This window comes from Pipistrellus hanaki (genome assembly GCF_964339955.1).
Source record: "Pipistrellus hanaki genome assembly, chromosome: 16".
In the NCBI taxonomy this organism is placed as follows: domain Eukaryota; kingdom Metazoa; phylum Chordata; class Mammalia; order Chiroptera; family Vespertilionidae; genus Pipistrellus; species Pipistrellus hanaki.
In genome coordinates, this window is record NC_140518.1 from 10,167,578 (window position 1) to 10,183,050 (window position 15,473).

General features: G+C 36.6%; 1 protein-coding gene across 2 annotated transcripts in view; it reads right to left on the minus strand.

Moving 5' to 3' along the window:
- The window catches only part of SPOP (speckle type BTB/POZ protein), a 69,536-nt gene that overhangs the window by 42,699 nt on the left and 11,364 nt on the right, over positions 1–15,473 (minus strand). The window lies entirely within an intron of this gene.

Consider the following 15,473-nt stretch of genomic DNA (forward strand, 5'->3'; position numbering starts at 1 on the left):
ACCCAAGCATTCTACTATCTCACTATAGTTACACTGAAAAATGCAGGTGCTGGGCTCAAGAATTTCAATGTGGGTAAATGAAAGATAATGCATTAGTGAAAAATAGTCAAACTGTAATTAAGGACATTTGAGTTCTATAATGATTTGAAATGTTAAAAGAAAGGAAAAGAACTTGATGAGGCACAATAGTTACCCAATTTGAAGAGTCCAAATGGACCAACCAAATTCTTCTCTCCATTATCAGAAAGGATACTGAAAACAAACCAGAAAACACATGTAACACTGACATCCTCCAGCCTAGCTTTAAAGTCTTACCTAACCAAATCAAGTCAACTGTCAAACTAACTAATTCCAACAGAAGTAAAGTGGTTATACAAACTGGATTCATCCCTAAGTACACAGGGTTACAAACACAAATTTGCAACTCTATTTGTTCTTGGCCCTCTATAACCTTTTCTTCCTTTCAATTCAATAAAAAAGTTACTGATTAAAACTGCACAGACATGATTTACTCTGATCCTAAAGATGGGAAAAGGTCTCTTTATTTCCTAAAAACCTTTTCCTTCAATAAACAAAGATTCATCTTATCAGCCTAATCAAATTACTATCAAACTAGAGGCCCAATGCATGAAATTCATGCAAGGTGCTTGGCCCTTGCAGCCCTGGCTTCGTCCAGAAGGTCGTCTGGAAAGTCATTCGGAAGGTCCTTAGGCTGTGCAGTCTAATTAGCAGATTATGCTTTTATTATTATAAAGTATCCATTTTGTTAGAGGCCTATAGATTAAATTTTATTCCCCACCTCTAAAATAGTAGATTCACAAGCAAAGATAATTTTTTAAACTTTTAAAAAAACTGATTTGAGAGAAAGAGGGAGAAAAACATCAATGTGAGATGCTTGCTATATGCACCCTGACCAAGGATCGAACCTGTACCTGGGTATGTGCCCTGACCAGGAATTGAACCCACCTCCGTCTGGTGTATAGGACGATGCTCCAACCACGCCATACCAGCGCAAGGACAAGCAAAGAAAGATTTTTATCCTAAGTCCAACAACTAACTAATCTTAACATTAATGTTTCTATTGCTTGAGCCCTAAAGTCAATCAACCATAAAAAATATTCTTTAAATGAAATGTGGATGTCCAATCCCATGTTGAACTACCAGCCTCATTACTACAGATTTCTTTAGAATGACTTTCCAATTAGTTGATTTGAATAAAGAGAAAATGTTTCTGGCATTAAAGAGCTAGGAAAAGACTTAACTTATAATTAAAAGAAAAAATGCTCATATTTTCAAGAACTGAGAAATTCTCAATATATAAATTTTCCTCCTTTAAAAAAATATACTAACATCTTTTATAGAAGATATTGATAGAAAATAAGTTTTGCCTTTAAATAGCAATTCACTTTGAAGTCACAAAAATTAGATGAATATTAGATGAACAAAAACTCAGTAAAGCCAATTTTACAAAAGGGAAGCTTTGGACTCTAAACACAAATTCACTTCAAATTCTAAATACTTATAGAACTCATAAATAAATTCACTGTTAGGGGATTGAGTCTTCAAAGTTCCAATAAGTGGGTAAGAGTTACCACTACCACTTTATCTTTATTGCCAGAGAAGATAGTGACTTGAAGAAATGTTAAAAAAAAGAAAAGAAAAAAAGAAAAGAAAAAAAAAGAACTTAGAAAGGTCAACATTTTATTGGGTCTTCCAAAATCAATTCTTTGCAACAAGAAGCGGACATCATTTAAATAAACTGTTAGACTAAGAATAGAACAAATCAATATATTCTTAAGCTTTTGTAGTCCTCAGGACCTGAACTCTAGCACAAGCTTTGTAGATACTTTCCGAAATCTGAGCTTGCCTTATTGCTTTCTTTCCATTCCTCCTTTCCTTTCTTTCCTCACCTGAGGATATATATTTATTGACCTTTAAAGAAAGAGGAAGGGAGACAAACACTGATGTGAGAGAGAAACATCAATCCCCTGCCTCCTGTATACGCCCCAACTATACAGGATTGAACTTTCAACCTAGGTACGTGCCCTAACCGGAATCAAACCCAAAACATTTTGGTGCACAGGATGACACTCCAACCAACCGAGCAACCTGGCCAGGCTGAGTTTTCTCATTCTTAAGTTGAGGGAAACTGTCCAAGAATCTCTAAGGTCCCTTCCAGAACTAGAGTTTTATGACCCTTTGGAAACAGTTAAATTATACCTACCTCTCTTCATGTATGCTTTTGAAAAACTAAAAACAATACATATAGCATACATAATTCAAAATTATAGACACCCAAATCCAGACAAGAAATCCCTTTTCCAAAGCCTAAAGATAACCACTATTTTCTTTTCTATTCTCAGAAACATACAAAAACCACACAAAACCAAAAAGGGGGCATGTACCAGCAAACTAACTCTCTCTCTCGCGCTCGCGCTCTCTCTCTCTCTCTCTCTCTCTCTCTCTCATATTTCCTTGTAGGCACACATACACCTTATTTTTTCTAATGTTTGCAAAGAATGCCAGTGTACAGTAATGTGTGGTTTTCAGGATTTTCCTACTGCAAGTAATGTAGCAAACAGGTATATCTAAATATAAATATAAGAACTTGTGCATTGTTTATTTTTATAGATATTACCAAAATGCCCTACAAAATGTTATCCAATGACACATATTCCCCACATAAGTGCCTGATTTCCCACACTTTTGAGCATCTACCATCTTGATACATACACTTTTCATCCAGTATGATTAGAGACAGAGAGACATAAACAAACCTTTAGGCAGAAGAGCCAGTGAGACTAGATCACAAAAAAAGAAAGAAAGAAATTTGTCTTTCATTAATTAAGTGGAAAAACTCCAGTCAAAAATATACCAGAAATGACATGTGGTACTTATCTAGGTACAAGATTTATGGGTAACCGTTTCCTTCAGGTGTCTGTAAAAGATGATATTGATAGAAAATAAATTTGAGGGGTATAGAGAGAAAACACAAGGAGAGTAGATGAGCAACTTGTATTGCAGATTTTATAATTCCAAGAAGATTCAGTTCTGTCTTATATCATGATATGGATTAATAACATGTATGAATAAATTCCTCTACATATAATCTGGCCACTTTTATTCAGAGATGATTATCAGCACAGTAAAAAGTCAACTTAATTCCTTATCTTTATCACTGGCAAAGGATTCCTATTCAGCCTTTTACCCTAAAATTAATTGGAATAGTGCATGATTCCAGAGGTTATAAAAGTGTTAATAAAGCAAATAGGAAGCAACTCTTGCTATATTTTAAAAGTGTTTTTTATTTAACAGTTGGAATAATGCCTAGCATGCTGTACTAAGTAACTGTTAAGTTATTCACACTATCCACTTTGAAAATTACCATCTTCATTTAACAGTAAGTATTTGCAAAGGACCATGTGAACATCAGGCAACTTTAGGAATATATGTAGCTGTATGTGTATGAACTTGAGTATGTATGTGTGTATGTATAGGAGAATACATACACACATACATAAGTTTCTAAAAATAAAATATAGACAAACGTTCTCATTTTACTGTCCTATAATTTGCTATTACAGCTGACCTTTGCATAACATGGCTTTAAATCTCATGGGTCTACTTATAAGCAGAACATTTTCATTAATATACAGTTGGCCCTCTGTATCCCCATGTTTCACATCCCCAGATTCTGTGAATGCGGAGAGCCAAGTCTATCCATTGCTCTACACCATTTTATATAAGGAACTTGAGCATCCTAAGATTTTGGTTTCTACCCATGAGGGTCCCGAAAACCAATCCCCCACAGATACTGAGGGATGAATGTAGTTAAGTTTTTGGGCAGTCAAACTTATATATGGATTTTTGACTGTGTGGGGATCAGTACCCCTAAAGCCACATGGTTCAATGGTCAATTATATAAGTATTTATTATATCTCTTCAGTTGTAGTATGTTATCACACTGTGGAGGGAGAGTCCAAATTATACTTTTTGTGTTTATAGTCCAAATTATACTTTGGTCTTTCTCTAAAATGTGAAAAAAATTAATTTATAATCAGGGAAATGCAGTATATTTAATGCAGTATGTTTGTTTCCAGCAAAAGCTCCGTCTAATTTTATAAGAAAAGTGGGGAAATACAATTTAGGAACACTCAATATGAGATTATTCCTAATACATTTATATCTTCTCCTCACCCAAATAAACCAACCAACCATACCCAGCACTAATTCTCTTAAGAAAACTAAACCCCGATTTCTTCTATTATCAGAGCATCAATTTAAAAAACTCACAATTTTAAGCATCCATATGAAGCACTAAGAATCAAGGCAATCCTTATATATACCTACACATAAAACTAACCAACCGCAGAAAGTCCTATGTTGAGGACCAGGAGCATCTCTTTTATTATTTTTTTTTTTTTTTAGATAGAGATAGAGAGAGACTTAGAGTTATAGAGAGAAATAGAGATAGAAACACTGATTTTTTTGTCCCATTTATTTATGCATTCATTGACTCTTGTATGTGCCCTGGCTGGAGATCATACCTACAACCTTGGTGTACTGGGATGATGCTCTAACCAACATAGCTACTGGCGAGGGCCAGAAGCATCTCTTTTAAAATGAATTGGCCTTGTCCTAGCCTTGGCTCAGTGGATAGAGTATCGGCCTGTGGACTGAAGGGTCGCAGGTTCAATTCCGGTCAAGGACACAGGCCTAGGTTGTGGACTCTATCCCCAGTAGGAGTGTGCAGGAGGCAGCCATTCAATGATTCTCTTTCATCACTGATGTTTCTGTCTTTCTTCCTCTCCCTTCCTCTCTAAAAATCGATAAAAAATATATTTAAAATTTTTTTAAAAGATAAAATGAAGTGGTCTTCTCAACCCTTGTTCTGATTACATCACAAATGATCAATGGGACCCAATGCCAAACACTGGACTCAGAGCACATAATTCCAACAAGGCTGGGAAAGGGAGTGGGGAATTGAACTAAATAGGACACAAAGTCAGATAAAAGGGTTACTTGGCACCCTGGCCAGTTTGGTTCAGTGGATAGAGCATCAGTCTTCAGACTGAAGGGTCCTAGGTTCGATTCCAGCCAAGGGCACATGCCTGGGTTGGGGGCTTGATCCCCAGTAGGGGGTGTGCAGGAGGCAGCCGATTGATGATTCTCTCTCATCATTTATCTCTCTCTCTCTCTATCTCTCTATCTCTCTCTCCTTCTTCCTTCCTCTCTGAAATCAATAAAGAAATATGCTTTACAAAAAAAAAAAGGGGGGGGGGGTTACTTGGGAAGGGTCCAGCCTATGACATTATAAAAAAATCATGTGGGAGCCGAAGCCTGTTTGGCTCGGTGGTAGAGCGTTGGTCTGCGGACTGAAAGGTCCCAGGTTCGATTCCGGTCAAGGGCATGTATCTTGGTTGCGGGCACATCCCCGGTAGTGGGTGTGCAAGAGGCAGCTGGTCGATGTTTCTCTCTCATCAACGTTTCTAGCTCTCTATCTCTCTCCCTTTCTCTCTGTTAAAAATCAATAAAATATATTAAGAAAAAAAATCATGTGGGAGATCCCTAAATTCTAATATTAATGAAGAAACCCTTACCTGTAGACATATGCTTGAATGGGCCCTTTAAGATTGATTGATTGCAGCTGAAGAAAAAGTCATCTAAGGTGCTAGCAAATTCTACTGAATGGAGTTCAATGTCCTGTCTACCAGACTGAATTCCACAGATTTGTAGATAAAAATTTTAGGTTAGGAGTTTTCAAATAAAATTATACATCAAAGAAAAACAAATATTCCAATCACATAAAGAGGCAGGCCTCAGACTAAAATGAAATAATTACGTCCTTCAATACAATCCACTGTTTCCAAGACACAATCTGTTTCTTGAACTTGAGATTGATATTAAGTGGCAATGGATGAAGGAGAAAATAAACGACTACTTGAAATTAATGCAAAAATCAAATCTAAAAATATCCAATATAACACTGAGCTAGCACAAAAGTCAAAAACAAACTAAAGGAATATTTGGTTGGGTTCCCATGTTACATGGCAAACTACTATGACATAAAAGAAAATAGTGGTTCATGATTGGCTGCAGACAGTCTGGTAACCAAGATGCATATTTATGGCTTACAGCCCATAATTGCCACAACAGTTTACTCAATCCAATAATGTAATTCAAATAACTTCCAAAAGTAAGTATTTGGGGGTGTTTTTTCCATTGTATGAGTTTTGTGGGGTTTTTTTGGTATGAGTTTTTAATGAGCATATACTCCATACAAGACACAGTAGTCAAGGCACAGTCCAGAGAATGGATGTGTGTCTTAATCTAATGCTGCATAATACTACTAAAACTTAGTGTCCAATGTCCTTGAGAGTTCCACATAATTTATAATTAACCCAATCACTTCTATAAATATTGCACACCTATAAACTTTGAGTTTCATAACTGATGCTAATTTAGCTAATTCAAACTCTATATTATAAAAGGCCTGTGGCCATAACGCCCAACGACCGGAATCACCAGGAGGTGCATTGATGGGTCCTGCAGCACTGGCAGCGGGACTCTGCTCTGGGTCCCACAGCGCCAGGGGGGACTCTGGGTCTTGCACGATTTCACGCCTTGGGCTTCTAGTATCTTTATATTATGTTGGCAATAAAGGTGATAGTTATCTCTTTATTCTAGAATGAAAATAAGATTTTTATTTCAATTCCTACCATAATCGAAGACGAAAACTTATTTCAAAAGAAAATTTTAAAATACTGTAGATATCTACAGGGAAGTCATTCACAATTTATTGCAGGGAAAAAGACTAGAGTCAACATAGTGCTCACTATTCAATTTGTAGATTCTTCAGACCCTATGTTGCCTCTCTGTCTTCAAATAGTGATAACCAAGTAGAAATAGAATAAAGTTAAGCCCACCCACTCTCTTATTTGTAAGCTTGGTCAAAGAATTGGTGATAAAGTTGAGAAGAATTTCTTAAAATGAGGTTTTAGCATTATGAAAAGTTTTAATCATAATGTTAAAAGACTACATGAGAAGAGCACCCACAAAACTCCCAGATAAACTCTCACTGCAATTTTTAAACAATTTTTATATACTGTAAAATTTATTTTATATAAAATTAGAGTGTGAATTTTGACAAAGTTCACATGTAACCACCACCACAATGAAAATAATAAAAGTTTTTGTGTTAATTTTAGGACAATAACCACAAATAAGAGTTATTTACAGGGCTTATATCAAGCCCTGGCCTGTTTACTCAGTGGTTAGAATGTTGGCCCAAGACTGAAGGGTCTCAGGTTTAATTCCGGATCAAAGGCACATAACCTCAGCTGCAAGTTTGTTGCTGAGGTCAGTGCCAGTGCAGGAGGCAACTAGTCGATGTGTCTCCCTCACATTGGTATTTCTCTCTCTCCTCTTCTCCCTCCTTTTCACTCTTTCTAAAAATCCATGGGAAAAAAATATCCTCCAGTGAGGATTTTAAATAAATAAATAAATAAATAAATAAATAAATAATAACTTACATTAAAAGATTTCTATCAAGTACATAAAACAGGACCTAAATATTTAAACAAGAATTTATTGAAAAAAGAGGAATACTGGTCACTACTTTAACTCCTCCCTCCTAGCTAATCCAAATCACTACAATCACCCCCATTTCTTTAACTCCCATGGCATCAGTTACTATGTACAAGCGTCACTCTTCTGTACCACAGACTAACTTCCGACACATCTCGTGGCTATCTCAAAGGCCTCTCAAACTCATCAAGTCCAAATGGAAGCCATCTCTCCTCACCCCCAAAACCTGTCTTCCACAATCCTACCGTTCAACCAAGTACTCAAACTAGAAACCTTAGTTAGCCTTAACTCCCCACGCTCCCTCACCACCACACCTCCACTTCCTACCCCCCAATTTGGTCAATCATCATGTCTTGTCAATCTCACCTCAGAAATACATCCCAATAAATCATTCCTCTTGATCCCCACAACCAACAACAGCTTAATCAGTTCAGGACATTAGTATACTGCAGTATTACCTTAATTAATGCAAAACTTTCTTATTTCATTCCTGCAGAGTAAGCTGGGTTTTTTGTTGTTTTTTTCACCTCAGCATCTTTGCATATAGTGTTTCCTCTACCCAGAATGCCTTTTTTTCATCTTTGTAAACATCTACTCTAATCACTCCAAGTAAAATTAAATGCTTCCTCATCACTCTCAATGTGTAAATCTTTTGCTTTTGTAATTATTGTCTTTTCCACCAGACTGAGTGTCCCAGGAGAGCACTTAACTGTGTTATATTCACCTTGTAAGCCTGGTGTCTAGGCATCGTCCAGCAAATAGTAAATTCTTAATAAATGTGTAAAAAATAAGTACGCGTATGTATCATGACCTAGATAAAATGATTTCCCGTTGCTAAAAATCTATGCTTATCAAGTGATCTTTTGCTTAGTCCCATGGTTGGCAAATTGCGGCTCGCAAGCCACATGCGGCTCTTTTGGCCCCTTGAGTGTGGCTCTTCCACAAAATATCATGGCCTGGGCGAATCTATTTTGAAGAAGTGGCATTAGGAGAAGTTTAAGTTTAAAAAATTTGGCTCTCAAAAGAAATTTCAATCATTGTTACTATTGATATTTGGCTTTGATGACTAATGAGTTTGCCGACCACTGGCTTAGTCCAACACAGTAGTTGCATAATTGCAGGCAAGTTAATAAAAACCTCTTGTGCCTCAAACTCATTACCTATAAAATACATGTAAGAATACCTCCCCCATTAGGTTACTGTGAAGAGTAAATGAGTTAAATACGTGTAAAATATTAGAGCAGTAGCAGTAGAGCAGTAAGTGCTCATTGTTATTAGTTTTTTAATAATACCCAGTGCTAAGAGGGGAATGGACTGAGCAGACACATGTTTTCTTGGTCATGGGAAAGACCATCCCTCATGTACATGAAAAAGTGATATTCTGTTTATCTGTCAGCCCCTTGCAGTTTGGTTAGCTACCTTTCCACAAGACCAATCAACTCTGGTGACAATGGAATGGATTCTGAATCTTGAAGACCACATTCATCAAGTTGACAGCATCCTGAGAGGGCTTATAGAAGAGCTAGCTGGTCACCTACGACACTTTACCTAATGTTTTCTCTAAAAGGCAATATTTGGTCAAACATAGTACAATTTAGTGAAAAGAATGTGATGTTACAAGGGAAATACGTAAAGTATGCCACTAATTAGTTTTGAATATAGTTGTGTAAAGAGAAAGTCTCCGAGTTTTAAAAAGTACTAGTCAGTTCTCAATTATCCACACTAAAGGAGGTGAAAAATGGCATAATTCAAATTGTATATGGGCTGAACTAATAATAAAATGTATTTACATAGCTTGGCCATACATTGAAAACATCATGGGAGTGAATTAAACACAAAAGAAGGAAGCCAGCATGAGATAAATTCCTATGGATAATTTACATGATGATAATTTAAAACTGAGTATTATTATATAATCCCTCTCAACCTCACAGCATCCTCTTGAGGCTCAATCTTAGCTATGAAATTCTTTTAAACAAAAATCTCTAAATGTCACTTAGAAATAAATTATGAGAACTGAGTTTTTAAAGGTGAGTCAATCTAGACCTGGGAAGCCATGAGAGAATCATCCACTTGAGGATTTTTGATCCCATAAATGTGGAGATGTATTATTGCGCCTAAAGAGCCAGAAGTGAGTATCAGCCTAACTACAGGCCAATTTATTAAATAAAATCAAGGCATTTTTTAAAGGTTATGTAACAATTTCAGTGCCAGAAAGTATTTCAGTGACAACCTAATATCCTTTGATTTTATAAAAGAAACTGAGATCCACAAAAGTTGCAACATGTCTGTCAAACTACAAATTAAAATAAATATTTAAGTATTGGGAAGTTCATATAATTGACATATAACACTATATTAGTTTTAGGTGTATAACATAAGATTTGATATATGTAAATAAATTGCAAAATAATTTTTACTTAGAATAAAAATAATATTACTTAGAATAGGCTTAGTTAACATCCGTTACCACACATAGTTATAAAAAAATTTTTTTTTTTCCTTGTGATGAAAAATTTTAAGGGCTAAAGTAAGTTCATTATTTAAATAATTCACATAAATAAATAACCATCTATATTTTGTGTAAATAAAGACTTTAATGTATTCCGTTTAATTAGATTGGGCCACATCTATATATCAGCTTTATTTTATAGATCCATACTGTACAACTTCAAATGTCCGAATAATAAAATTGGTCCTCTGGTATATCACTTTAATCCTGTACATTCTTTCCACTACACCATAACAACCATTATCCTTTTGCATTAATCTACTATTTGTGAGCTCATATGTAAAACCATGCGTCTTTTATTTTTTCCATGTGTCTTCCTAAAATACGTTCATAGCATTCCTAAAGCCAGAAATGTTCTCCTACCTCCTATTTGAATATCACCCTTTGGGATCCAGGTCAAGTTCCACATTGCCTTGAAGCTTTTCCTAATCACCCCAGTTCACTCTGAATTCCTATAGTACGTATTGTTACTTTCTTGGCAGTTAATAATATTACTTAGAATACCTTATCTGATAATTAACATAGGATGCCCAGTGTATATGTCTTTGTCTATCCCCAAATTTTCTTTTGGTAGTTCTAATGAGACCTAGGAATAGGTACTTAAAAAACAAAACAAAACAAAACAGCTGATAGGAGAATAAAATTTCTTTTCCCCTTTATTAAAATGTCCTTTAATGCTGTTTAAATTTCCTTTAAACTATAAAAATACTTAAAGTTGGGAAAACATAGAACATTGCATAACACAGAAATTCCTGATCAGTATATAATAACTTATATATAAGGAAGTTCATCATAGCATAACTTATAAGTTCATTAGTAGAGAACTGGCCAAATAAAATATGATGCATCTATACAACAGAATTCTACATCGTTACTTTAAAACATTATTTCTTAGTAACATGAAAGTTTTTTATATTTTAACTAGAGGCCCGATGCATGAAATTCGTGCAAGAGTAGGGTCCCTAGGCCTAGCCAGCTATCTGGGCTGCTCTGTTAGGTCCCTTGGCTGGCCTGGGTCTTGCAGGCTGGGGGCAGCTCCTGTATTGAGCATCTGCCCCTGGTGGTCAGTGTGCATCATAGCAATGGGTCATGGGAATCCTCCCATTACCTCAATTTGCCTATTAGGCTTTTATTATATAGGATTTTTTTTTCTTTATTTTCTTCTATTTTTTTCATTACAGAATAAAAACAATCCTTTATTCTGAAAAAAAAAAAAATTACACACAACTCTAAGTATTTGTGTGTATTGTGCGTTACTCACATTTACTATTATCACCACCACTTAAAAAGTGACACACTAGCCAAAACTGGTTTGGCTCAGTGGATAGAGCGTCAGCCTGCAGACTGAAGGGTCCTGGGTTCAATTCTAAATCAAACCTCATCTGCTCTTCCAAAACCCAGTGCAAGAGATTCAATAGCCTGACTGCCAGCCAGTCTCTCCTAAGTGCCAATACATGCAAAGTCTAACACTATCTTTTTTCCAAAACCAGCTCCTCCTGCCTATTTTATATCTGCTAACAGACTGATCATTCATTCAGACTTGATATCTCAAAGCTAACTTTCATTACTTCCTAATGTCCACTGCCACTAGATATGGGCTCCAAGAGTCCTCAAATCTCCAATCTACCCTTTTCTATTTTAGTCCCCTTGCCACTATCCTTGTCCACACTATCACCAATTCATGTTTAAATTACTGGAATAGGCTAACTAGTTCTTTCCCCATCAAATTTACCCTATATGGTATCATTTAGATACTTTTAAGACTACCAATAAGCAGGTAATATATAAATTTATTAACTCGAGTTCTGACTTCAAGCTCCACTCATTAGGGTTAGGGTTAGGGTTAGGGTTCTTCTATTTTTTTCTCTCATATCATACTTAACATATTTATACTTAGCTTCATTCACATCTGAAATGTAATATGTCTAAAACTGAACTCCTAATTTCCGATCTTCCCTCCAAATCCCACACCTACTCTTATTCCTCTATCTCCATTCCCATCTTAGTAAGTGGCACCTCTACCCATCCAATTGCTTGAGCCAGAAACTTGGGAATCATTCTTGACACCTTCTTCTCCCTCAACTCCCACATTCAATCTATAGTTAAATGAATTATTTCTTTAACACACTTCTCAAATTCATTTACTTTTCTCCATCACCTCTGCCATTGATCCCATCTGCACAAATTCTTTCCTTTTTTCTAAATATATTTTTGTTGATTTTGGAGAGGAAGGGAGAGGGAGAGAGACATAGAAATGTCAATGATGAGAGAGAATCATTGATTGGCTGCCTCCTGCATGCCCACCACTGGGGATCAAGCCCACAACCCTGGCATGTGCCCCTGCCCAGACTCGAACCTGGGACCCTTCAGTCCGCAGACACTCTTTCCACTGAGCTGAACCAGCTGGGGCTGCACAGATTCTTATTTAAGTGATAGGAGCAGCAGTCCAGGCATCAAAAATTTTAAAAGCTCCCCAGGTGATTTTAACATGCCGTTAAGGGTGAGAACCATTGCTCTATACTAGGTTTTGGACTCCCACTAACCTTTCTGACCTAATTTCTACCACTTTCTCCAGCCACACCGGCCCTCCTTGCTGGAATCTTGAATTTGCAAGGCACATACCGACATTCCTCAGGGCTTTTGCCTTTGCTATGCCCTCTGTATGGAGTTCTGATTCACTCCTTCACCTCCTATAGATATTTACTCAAATATTACAGTAATTTAGTGAGATGGTCCCTGGCCGTTGTATCTAAAACTGCAACCCCATCACCATCCCAACATTTTCTTTCTCCGGCTTTATTTTTCTCCTTGGGACTTACCACTTTTTAACATACTATATACTTTATCTTGTTTATATACTTCATGAGAGCAGGGATTTTTATGTTTTGATCCTTAATTATATCCCTAGCACCCAGAATAGCATCTGAAATAAGGTAGGTAATTAATATTTAACTCCACAACAAGGCCTTCTCAGATTCTCCCAACTAAATTTAATTTCCCTATTATTCCCCTAATCCTAATTTATTCCTTTTCTTCATAACATTTACAGTAATTTGTAATTATGTTTATTTGTTGAAGCTCCTTTCCTAGCCTGTAGTAAATTCTATGAGAATAAGGATATTCTGTTTGGTTCACATTGTATGTTTACACCATTCCTTATGATTTCGTGGTACAGAGTAACTGTTTTAAAAAGTAATCAATGGCCCTAGCTGGTCTGGCTCAGTGGATAGAGCATCGGCCCGAGGACTGAAGGGTCCTGGGTTCGATTCCACTCAAGGGCACATGCCTGGGTTGAGGGCCCAATTCCCAGTAAGGGGTGTATAGGAGGCAGCCAATCAATGATTCTCTCTTATCGTTGATGTTTCTCTCTCTCTCCCTCTCCATTCCACTCTGAAATCAATAAAAATATATTTTTTAAAAGTAATCAATGAATGAATGAATTAATGAGGTCCAATACATTTTCTGAAAGCACATCTGGATATGTAATTTTTTTCCAATCAAAAACTTTCAAAGTCTCTCCATCACTTATCTGGTAGAAAACCATCCATGTTCTGGCCAATTTACTTTCTTGCCTTATTTCCCATTATCCCATGTGTCTTTTGCTTCGGCTATGCTACCCTGTTCATTATTTCTGGTACGCACCCAATACTAACAAACACTGCATTTCCCACCTCCACATTTTTGTTCAGGACATTCCTTCTGCCTGAATCCCCTTCCCATCTCTGCCAATAAAATTCCAGTTTTCAAAATACCTATCCTTCAAAACTCAGCTCAATGCAACCTTCACAAAGACAGTCCTGACTCCCACCCCAACTTCCCCAACTTAATTCTCTTCCTCTTCTAAACACCAAAATATATAATACTGGTTTAAACCCCCTACTCTTCTCAGAACATATCCCTCCCCCACCTTCACAAAATCTTTTCTTTATAGTCACTTAATAGATTCTTATTGGAATGAAGTCAGATAACATCATTACTCCTGTCTCTGTCATAAAACATATTTAAATTAGGAAGGAGCGTTCTCTATAATTACTAAAAGATACAAAGCTGAAATGGCCATCCCTCCTATGCTTTTTCTGAAAAGGCAAAATCTTTCTAAATGCAATTTTTGGAGCTCAGATTTCAACTGCTTTAAAAAAATGTTAAGCTGCTATGTGCTACTATGATGACATAAATTTCATAAGCTATATTAAAATGAATACCCTAAGATTATCACATACTTGAAAGAACAGCTGGCTGAAAACCTGAATACCTTAAACTCTGCTGTCTGAAAACGATAATTACTAGAAGAACATATCTGTTCAATAAAAAATCTGAAACATTTTATGGTATTTTTTGAAATCCCATTAATTTATACATTATGTTAAGTGACGTTTAGTACCATCCTATTAACCCAGTAGAATTCTACCATGAAACACTTGTTATACCTCAAGTAACCCACCCACCATAAGGTTGTAGTTCCTAAAGTGTAGACCCTATATCCCTAGATGAAGGTCCCTTTCCAGGAGTTGGTGAAGTTGAAACTATTTTCATAATACTAAGACATTGCTTGTCTTTTCATTATGTTGACATTTCCACTGGTGGTATAAAATCAATAATGAGTAAAACTGCTGATACCTTAGCATAAATCAAGGAAATGGCATCAAACTGTACTAAAATCATGTGTCTTTTACCACTACTTATCAATGATTTAAAAAAGGTCAATTTCAGGGAGAGATCAACCAAAGGACTTGTATGCATGCATATAAGCCTAACCAATGGGCACAGACACCAGGGGCTGAGGGCATGAGTGAGAGAGGGGGTAATAGGGGGATAAGGACACATATGTAATACCTTAATCAATAAAGAAAAAAATTAATTTAAAAAACAGTCAATTTCAGCCGAAACCGGTTTGGTTCAATGGATAGAGCGTCGGCTTGGGGACTAAAGGGACCCGGGTTCGATTCCGGTCAAGGGCATGTACCTTGGTTGCGGCCATATCCCCAGTAGGGGGTGTGCAAGAGGCAGCTGATCGATGACTCTCCCTCATCGATGTTTCTAGCTCTCTATCTCTCTCCCTTCCTCTCTGTACAAAATCAATTTAAAAAATAAAATAAAAAATAAAACAGTCAATTTCAGCTCTAGCTGGTTTGGCTCAGTGGATAGAACGTCGCCTGCGGACTGAGGGGTCCTGGGTTTGATTCCAGTTGGGAGCGCATGCCCAGGCTGCGGGCTCAATCCCCAGTAGGGGAGATGCAGGAAACAGCCGATCAATGATTCTCATCATTGATGTTTCTATCTCCCTCTCCCTTCATCTCTAAAATCAATTAAAATATATTTAACAAAAAATAAAAAGTCTATTTTACTTAAGAATGTCCCTGATGATGCAATAAAA